Source organism: Battus philenor, unplaced genomic scaffold (assembly GCF_028537555.1).
Source record: "Battus philenor isolate CCGP_79_NKW_IND1 unplaced genomic scaffold, ilBatPhil1.0.hap1 SCAF_26, whole genome shotgun sequence".
Taxonomy (NCBI): domain Eukaryota; kingdom Metazoa; phylum Arthropoda; class Insecta; order Lepidoptera; family Papilionidae; genus Battus; species Battus philenor.
Window position 1 is genome coordinate 8,763,636 of NW_027181689.1, and position 9,784 is coordinate 8,773,419.

Genomic DNA, 9,784 nt, shown 5'->3' on the forward strand with positions numbered 1-9,784 from the left:
TTCAGAGGGTCTGGATGCAGGTTTCTTTTAATCGGTCCTATTAGAAATTTTACGACAAGGCTTATTTCCATTTTGAATATGTAATTTTATATCTTTATTAATATAGTCCCTTTGAATTTATTTCACTTATTTTTCTCAGGTCTGAGTGTGAATGAAATAATGTGTCTATCGAATATTAGTAAGTTAGTGACAATATAACTAGATGGAGTGACGACATAAGTTTGCGGAAAATCGGTGGATGCGGTTAGCGCACGGCAGGGGGAGGGGGGCATATGCCTTGTAGTGAGCATCCATATGAGAAGAAGAAGTAAAAATTTTTACTTCAGGACAATGTTAGTAACGGAACATTTTATCAATTTTAAAAGTTGTCTTTATTTGCGGCACGTAAAATTTCAAATATTGTTTAGTAGTAAAAATATATAATATTAACACTTATAAAAGACAGACTGAGTATTTATTGTCAAATGATGATATAATCTATTATCTTGTTTTCACTTGCATTTGTTTGAGTATTATTTTGTAATGTCTGCAAGAGAACGCGTCGTGTCACTGGTCACTTTGGTCACAATATATTTAATTTTAAATTTTAGATAAACTATTCCTCCTTCATTTTCGAATGCAGATTTGAATTCGGAAGCCGATTATAAGAGAGTGGCTGCCATTGTGTTTCGTTCAGTCAAAAGATTTATACATAGTCTCTGTTAATTAGTCAAATACACTACATCAATGACAACCGGCCTTCGTTTTCCTCGTCCATGTAGAAGGAGTAAATATGAGCCCTGGTGGTCTCACCACTATCTACAAAACGCGCATATTTCTATTAAGAACAAACTCAACTAAGTACACCCAGAAAACAGATATTTTATACTTGGTGACGTACAAATAGAGTCCTAACCAAAACTAGACAGTTATTGAAATTTGCAAATATTAAATAAAAATAGTTAAAATAAATTGAATAAAACTATAGAGTGTTGCCTCCTGTGAGGTTTGAACTCACGACCCCTGGTTTACGAGACCAGTGCTCTACCACTGAGCTAAAGAGGCACTGGTATGTTCGGAAAGGAAATACTATCATATGAGATGTTACAAAAGATATTAAAGCTTAAAAGGAATGAATGTAAAGTTGTTTACAAAAAGCTTTTTAAACTTATACTCTGTTTTCAATCACTCTGTATACATTTATGATTCTAAAACTATTAGAATGTAAAAGCTCAATAAGTTTTAGCAGTACGAACTCAGTGATAGATAGTGAACAATAATTAATAATATAACAATTAATTTTAATATATAGTAATCCGTATTCGGAAACAATATTTCTTACTATAAAATCGCACCGCTATTTATTATTTCTGGAACCATTGATTTTAGGATAGGGTGTATCATATATTTATTGAACATATGACTAAACGGTATAGTTCGTTTAGTTGTATGCTCCATAAAAATAAGTATTTTTTTTAATTTATGCAATTTTTCGTGTACCATTTATATACATATATATCACAGTCGAAGTTGAAATCGCCATCATTTTCATTCTTAACATCGCCTATGTGTTACTTGCTCTCAAATATAATCTCCTAGAGCGACAGATACTTTTTATAATGCTTACTCTATATGTTAATGCCTAACAACTGCGCGTTATCTGTTGCTGTTGAAATAGACTAATATTTCAGTTTCAAATATTTATGCATATGTTTGTTTGTTAATTTCTAGGAACAACGATAGTTTATTTCTCGTATACATTAGTTATAACTAGATGAAAAATACAGTGTATTATTACATTTATTATGACTCATCGTGATTGCAAATAACTATTTATTTGAGTAACGAATATTTACAAATTAAAAATAGTGACAAAAACGGAGATCTAAAAAATATGTAGTCTGCTTTATATATTCAAGTGTAATAGAATATTTATCTTACTAACTCAATTTTTTTAGAAATATTTACGAATAATTTGAAAGGACCTTTACAAATTTATATTCTTTTATTGTTGTTTATTATAATTGTAAGTCTGAAGTCTGTCTAAAGACAATAAAATAATATATATATATATATATATATATGTCTAGACGTCACTCCCCCCTTCGCGAATTTAACGAGCAGCCTCATATATTTAAGGGTAGAATTTCATAAAAATCGTTCTTAGCTGACCTCTACTAAATAACGGAAACATTTGTACAAAATTACAAATTCCTAACAATTATAGTTCTAAAAAAAACGTGATGAGTGAGTGAGCGAGTGAAAACAGGGTGATACTAGCAAGTCACGGTATACTCTATTATCTACTACTATGTGCCATTTAATTTGTATGGCAAATAATCATGATAAGTTGGAAATGTCACGGGTTGCCAGCATGATTTCATACTGATAGCGTATCAACTGTACATAGCATCGTTATTTCATTTTGAAATGTTGTTCTTCGAGCAGTTTGTCCGTACTATAACAACACAATACGCGCATGATTGAGCAGATTAATACCTGACTCTACCACGTGTTACCACTTTTACAGTAGTTTGCTTTGTATTAGCTTTGTTCTTATTGCTGTGATACTAGTGTACATTCAGAGTTTTTGTAATTCAAATGTATTTAAATCTTTCGTATTATATGTTCTTTAGAAAAACCGTATATGCTGCGATGTTTTTTATTGAAATTCATAAAAGTAATGTTAAATGTAGGAACACGCTTGTTATATTAGACTAGATACTATGTAATCTCATGCTTGCTAGTGAATTCGTGAATAAACTTTTGTGTACCGTATCGGACTTGTTAGGACTGACTCCCGATAGGATATCGCATTAAAAACAAAAATGAATGGCAGAGATGTCTTAACATATTTCTACAAATATTGTCATCCACTTGAGCATTATTTTTTTTTGTTTAACGATCACATCATTATTATTTCAGATGAATAACATTCCCTGTTGGACATAGGCTCTCCCCATAGATTTTCTACTTCCGACAACTTTATACAGGTCGACTGTTCTTCATATGGGTGGTGGTCTAAATAATAAAACCTTAAAGACCATGTCAACTGTTCCGTGCTTTTACAGTACTTAACATTAAATTTTAATAATATACGAATCACTAATAAGCTCAATTTCTATTTGGTTTTTTTTCTTACTGAGGCACCCGAACCAATTCTATCGCGTATTTTATGAATAAATTCTGTTTGTTCCTTAGTTATTTATTTTTTCACAAGGTGAAGGCGGCAAAAGTCTGGATGTTTGGCCTTAATATTTTTAAATTAACTAATCTCTAGAACTCTATCTGGTACCTCGACACAAGCCGTTGTAATGTGCGCGCAAGTGCTGGGCACCTGTGCTTATGTGAACAGTAGGATGCAAGAGATAGAGATGAGGGGTGCAAAGAGTATTATTTAAAGAACTAATTAAAACTAGATATCAACTAATTAACTTTCGAAACATGTATAATCAAAAATAGTTGAGATATACCGACATTATATTAAAAAGTGTAGCTTTATCAAGAAGGTTCTGCCTCCTGTGAGGTTTGAACTCACGACCCCTGGTTTACGAGACCAGTGCTCTACCACTGAGCTAAAGAGGCACTGATATGTTTGCCTTTATCGTGTCTTTATATTTATCTAAATATAAAATAAAAACAGAAAGAAACGAAAAGAAAGAAACGTACTATTGACATTCTTATAGGAAACGGCGATTTGTTCTACAAAACAATTGGATGGATTTTGTTGCCGGGGAAATAAATACAGTAATCAAATGATACAAGAGGTTAAGAATCCCTTGTACGTAATTCATCATAATTATCAAATCAGCCGACTGTACGGTAAAGACTTTCGCCAAAGAAGACCACGATGATCGTACTAGCGCTGCCCGCATATAGCGACAGGTAGTTCAGTCAGGTCGCGTGTACTGTGTACATAGTTATTAAAATATGTACTGTAGATATCTCGACACATGTTTTAGTATGTGTGAAGGTTTCGTCACCTCTTGATGCATGCTTGAGCATGATGGGGAGATACATAAACGTTTAGCTGCTAACTTAGTTCGTTTTGGCGAATGCTCCAAGAAGTGACTAGAAGTAAAATTCCACAAACATTATCACCTTCATTTCAGCAGCAGTAAATCTATGAGGGAAGACATAGCCTTCCCTTATAGATTTCTATTAAGACCGATAAGGAGCGGTATCCATTCACACTGTTTGATCGTTTACATTCCTATACAAAATTGTACAAGAGTGTCTACTAAATTGGGGACTATGCTGTATATGTATACATTTAGATCGTTTTTAAATACTTATTTACCATTGATAGTTCAGTTTCTTTATGAGCAAGAATTCTGTAGTGAAAATTAAATACACAAGGCGATAATAATGTGCAGTGTATGTGCAGGATAGTGTAGATCATGGTTGCACAGACTTATTAAGACTAAGGGCTACTCAGGCAAATCATGAACTGTTGGCGGGCCGGCCGCCAGAAGTATAGGTAATTAATTTTTTTTGGTTTTATTCTGGAATAGAATTCAATATTTTTCAAATATACGAGAGTATTATTTTTGCTGTCGGCGGGCCACCAGTATTCGACCGGCGGGCCGCGGTCTATGCATCCATGGTGTAGATAGACTAACGTTTAGCTGTCTGTTCTTAAATGTTTGTTGTGCGTCACGTCAACTTTTCCTTCTCACCACTTACCTCAGGTGGTGATGAAGAAGTTATCAAGTTCTTAGTTCGCTTTGGCAGACGCTCCATAGTGTACCGGAAGCAAAACTATACACAACTTGTTCATCATTATTTCAGCTGTAGAAAATCCACTGGTCTCCTCAATTGTTTTTTCAGTAACGCCAGTTGGAAGCGGCCTACAACCAGGCTCTTTCACACTGGTTACGTGTATACATTCCGCTATGCAGATGCCTAAAAGTGACTATAGGATCGCTTGTTTGCTGTTATCATAAACAAAATAACGGCACTATGTCATAGATGTACACTTCGATCTTAGAATAGTTTTTAAAAATTAGTTTAGTAATGATATTCCAGAAATGAATTAACAACGGTTTAGTTCCTTTAAAAGTAAGAATTCAATGATAAACATTGAATATCCAAAGCGATAATGGACCTGCAACTAATATGAAAAAGATTGAAAAACTAAATATGGGTTCAGCGAAACACTTATAAAACGATTTAACCAAACGGGCTCGTAGTGAGGATTTGTGTCAGGGTAATGGAGCTTGAATGTTTACCGCCAACTTATGCTTAACGGCTTCTTTACGTGTTTGCTTACGAACTAAGTACATTTTCGCTTTGCTATCTTTATATAAAGGATAATCAGAATTACATCGTGTAGTCGTATGTTTATTAGCTTATAGGCTAGTGGAACATTTCGTGCCTTCTTTTTATCTTTTTTGTTTATTTTTCCAAATACAATCGACATAGTGTTAAATAAACGTATTAGGTAGATCAGAAAGTAATGTCGCTTTCTTAAGTTAAATTCACACGACTACATTTTTAACAAGTTTTTATTTCGAATCAACAATATATTCACCTTTTTGCTACCGTTTTTAACAAACACATCTAAGCTTTACTTAATTTCGATTTGAAGACACTGTAAATAGTGAAATGGTTTTTGTATTAAATAAAATATTTGCATTATTTAAATGTACCAGTAATAGGTAACAAATAATAATAACTATGATTATCTCTAACTATTTATTTATCTACACTACAGTTAATTTATAAAAGCATATTGTGCCTTTGCCATCATCGTTATTTAGGTCGCAAGACGTCCATTACTGACCTGGCCTGTGCCAAGAATTTCAACAGAACCAGTAGGAAGTAATGTGCAAGCAACGTCTTTCAACGACCCTGACATGGTGTATAGCACAGAGACTCCGTGTTTGGCACTAATCGGTGTAACATAACTCCTGAAGATGCCCCGTGGAGGGGTAAAACACGTGTTGAGTGATTTAACGGTGGTATTTGTGTAATTCGCATTGTTTACCGCATGCGCATTTATCAGCGTGCTGACGGGCGGTGCACTTTGTTGTAGGACTACCACTGCATGTGCGGAAGTGGCTAAATATTGGTCCTTTTCTTACTTAGGATGGACTTTCGCAAAATAACGCCTGATTCCATTAAATATGGAGTATTATGGTTGCGCAAAGTCCTCTTGCAGGATTTTGCAACCTTGCTGACCTTTTACAAAACGATCAAGTTCGTCCGACAATTTTCTTGGTCCAATGAGGCGACAAAACTCTTCAAATTCAACGTTTTCTTGGTCCACAGAATGTCTTTTCCGACAGACAAGATAAATCCAAACCCCAGCGGATTCTAGATGAACCATTTTTGTTACTGTACGTAGTTCTGCAGATGCAAATTCATGTAATTGAATTATTTTAATTTTTATATTCACATTCACTGTGGCCTTTAACTAATATTCTTAGTCAGCAGTAATCTATTTAAAAGTACATTCCTAGTCGGAGGTAATTCAATTAAATCGAATGAACAGTGTCTGCTTGGTCTTAACGATGGACTACATTTCTAATGATTCCGTAATTATGTTTGCTATTTGCGAAAGTGAATTTCATTTCTTTAGGACCTATAATGAAATTGTATATATCAAAGATAAATGTCACTGGTATCTATGAAATGGATGGTAGTGGTCACATACCATTACGATCAAGATAGCTGAAGATTCGAATACTTTCTCTATAAATTGATTCTCTTCGATGTTATGATTATTGAGACGGATTATTGAGTATATATTTTATACCTGTAATAATTGAAAATGCACATAAATCACGTGATGGTTTGTAAGCATGCACAATAGTGGTGTCACATTATATTGTTAAAAGATGCCAGTGCAATGAACTTCACAAAATTCAAAATTTAAACCATCTTTTAAATAGACAATTACTTTAATAGCTGATGCTGTTGATATGCTGTAAATAGTCTGCCAGAAACTCAACAGTTACTTTTTTTCTTTTTTGGTGGCCACCGCTATTGGGGACCTCTCGTTCCTCCCCCTATTTTGTTGGGAACAAGAATTTACTTTCTTTATTAAATTTTTTTTTATTCTTCACAATCTCTATTATTCTGTTCTTCATGCCATAATTCAGTCAATTTTTCCTTTTCGCTCTGGTATCCTTTCGTCCATCCTCTTTTACTGTAGTTTAGTTTATTTATTCTATTTACATGAATCACAGTTTTTTTAGTTAATTTTACATCTTATACCTATATATCACAGTTATCTTATTTCTCTTAATTACAATATCAGTATTTACATATTTAATTTATATCTATTATAATTACCTCTAATATAAATTTTTGTATTGCACTGTTTATCTTATCGTTTGTTCCTATTTATTACTGTTCTGCAGAAGTCGAGGAAAGTTTTTCAGCCTCGTGTATACATTATGACATATAAAAAGCATTTCACTCTTTCCTATGAGCAGTGTGACTTGCGATTGTAGGTTGCGAGTTAGATTCCTGGGATAAAATTCTACATAAGTGCACACGATGTGCATTAATCGTATAGGATTATTACTGTTCATAAACTAGTTTCAAGAGGATAGGCAGCAACGTTCTATGCATACTATAATACCACATAACGATAGCGAACCTGTCTGCAAGGCGTGGCTATTCCCCCATAGATGTCTCTGGGAAAGGCCTATGCCTTCTAGCGGGCATCTATGGGCTGAAACAACGATTTCAATCTTTATACCAGAAAGTGAAAAGAATCGCGATTTTTCAATATAATAAATACAGTATCCTACAAGACTACTTTTCGCTTTTTATGTATATACGTGAAATGGTAGCGAGATAGTTTTAGTTGTTCTCTTGCAGTTGTCAAGAATTCGTAAAATTGTTTATTAATTTTTTTACCTATTTTTTCTTTATTGTTATTTGCTTATAGAAGTACGAACAACTTTTCTTATTTTACGTAAGATAAATAAAAATTTGATACATTTCTATTATTCGTATGTTTTCTATGTATTAAGTATGTTTGTCTCAACAACGTCGGTTGGTATTTTAATTTTTTCTCCACAAAATATTTAGAGATCTTGCTGTTTTATGTCAGTTTTTGATTTAATTTTTTGAATTAATTATACTTTCACAGTCTATACTATGGTTGTTCGAAAAAAATTATCCCGTGTGATAAAACTGCCCATTATACTTTTTATTTACTATTATGCAACTATGTGTATATTTTCAGCGAGTACAATTGAATTAAATCAAATTAATTATAGATCTTCAGGTCAATGATAGGATCCCGTGACCATCCCCCTTTACCCACTTGGATGTTTTATTTCAATTTCAATAGCCTCGTGAACTATCTTTGTTTTATCAAATCTAATAGTGGTGGGTACGGTCTTACAAATTTGCTAACTGCAGACTTCTTTGGGCGATTTAAACTATCGGATATATTTATGAAATAATTACGTGCTTTTTTTTAGTTTAATAACGGTACGGTACAAAATTATTTTTGATATGTACTCATGGTCCAACTTTTGAACTGTATCCTTCAGAGAGATCGTTTACAATTGTTACACGCTATACAACAAATTAGCCGTGACTATGCTGGGGAAACTTTTAACGCGAGCTCTGCGGTGAGCATTGATTAGCGTTAACTACAGTTAAGCTACAGTTTGGCACTTTATTAATTTATTTAGGAACGCAGTTTAAGCTGATTGTTTTGTAAATAGAATAATTTATTTTAAATAAGATTATACATAACTAAAATTTGATAATAGATTCGTGAAAATAAGTGTTGGCTACACTGTAAACGACGCTACTTATTGTCGTAAATGGAAAACGATACCATCATATCATAACAAGCTATTATTTAAGAAATTCGTTCATATGACTTTCACTTTGAATTCCAAATCCGTTTAAAATTCTCAATTTTGTACTTTAAGGTCAACCTTTATCTTGTCTATTTGATGATTTTTTTTGAGAAGAAAAATACGAAAATCCTTTTGCCACTTTTGGATAAATGTTCAAAATCACTTTTAATATTTGATATAGTGGCCGAACACTTTTTTTACTTAAAAAAGTTAAATGATTTCGTGTAACCTCTTTTATTTGCTGATGGTAAAAAAGCTCTCACTTTGCATATTGGTTTTATAGGCCCGCACCTACATATTGCGAGGTATTTGATTGCTTTCATAAATAGATTGCATCGTAAAAATTGCCTTTTAATTTATTGACCGCGCGCGGAACATCCAATAACCCGTGATCCGCAGCGGACGTGTCGTAGCTTTATTTAAATTAACGATAAAATACATTTTTTATTAATATCCACCACCTATGTATTAATTTATCTCTTAATTGTACATAAATACACGTGCAAGATAGTTAAGGAACAGTGACGCGTGATGAAAACCGCATACAACTGATCCTATTGGACGTTTATGGGAAAGGAAATAATGATGGTATTGAAGGAACAATGTTTGTGTTCAAAAACTCCTGGAAAAGACTTTGTAAAAGCAGTGCAGTGTTTCTGATAAAGTTTTACATGGTTCACTGTTGTATAAATTGTGAAGTAGAGATTATAGGAATTGCAAAACTTTTATATTATGGGAGGAGCTCAATCTCATTACAATTTCTTTAATCTTATCATGACATACACAAGTAGTCATTGTAAATAATCATATATGAATTATAGTGTGACAGGAATAAGATATAAACAATAATATAAGCAAAAAAAAACCACTTGGTGGTGTTGATAAGAATGAAAATGTGAAACAGTTTATAAAAGTGTTAATGCTACAATTCACACGCGCATTTAAACATCGGATCCCAATTCCGACGGATC

General features: G+C 33.2%; 2 non-coding genes across 2 annotated transcripts; both read right to left on the reverse strand.

The window, feature by feature from the left end:
• Positions 1-972: 972 nt before the first annotated feature.
• On the reverse strand, positions 973-1,044 carry TRNAT-CGU (transfer RNA threonine (anticodon CGU)). Its single transcript has one exon. It is a non-coding gene; the product is annotated as a tRNA-Thr (tRNA).
• A 2,448-nt stretch (positions 1,045-3,492) lies between these two features.
• TRNAT-CGU (transfer RNA threonine (anticodon CGU)) lies at positions 3,493-3,564 on the reverse strand. The gene has a single exon. It is a non-coding gene; the product is annotated as a tRNA-Thr (tRNA).
• Between the last annotated feature and the right edge of the window lie 6,220 nt (positions 3,565-9,784).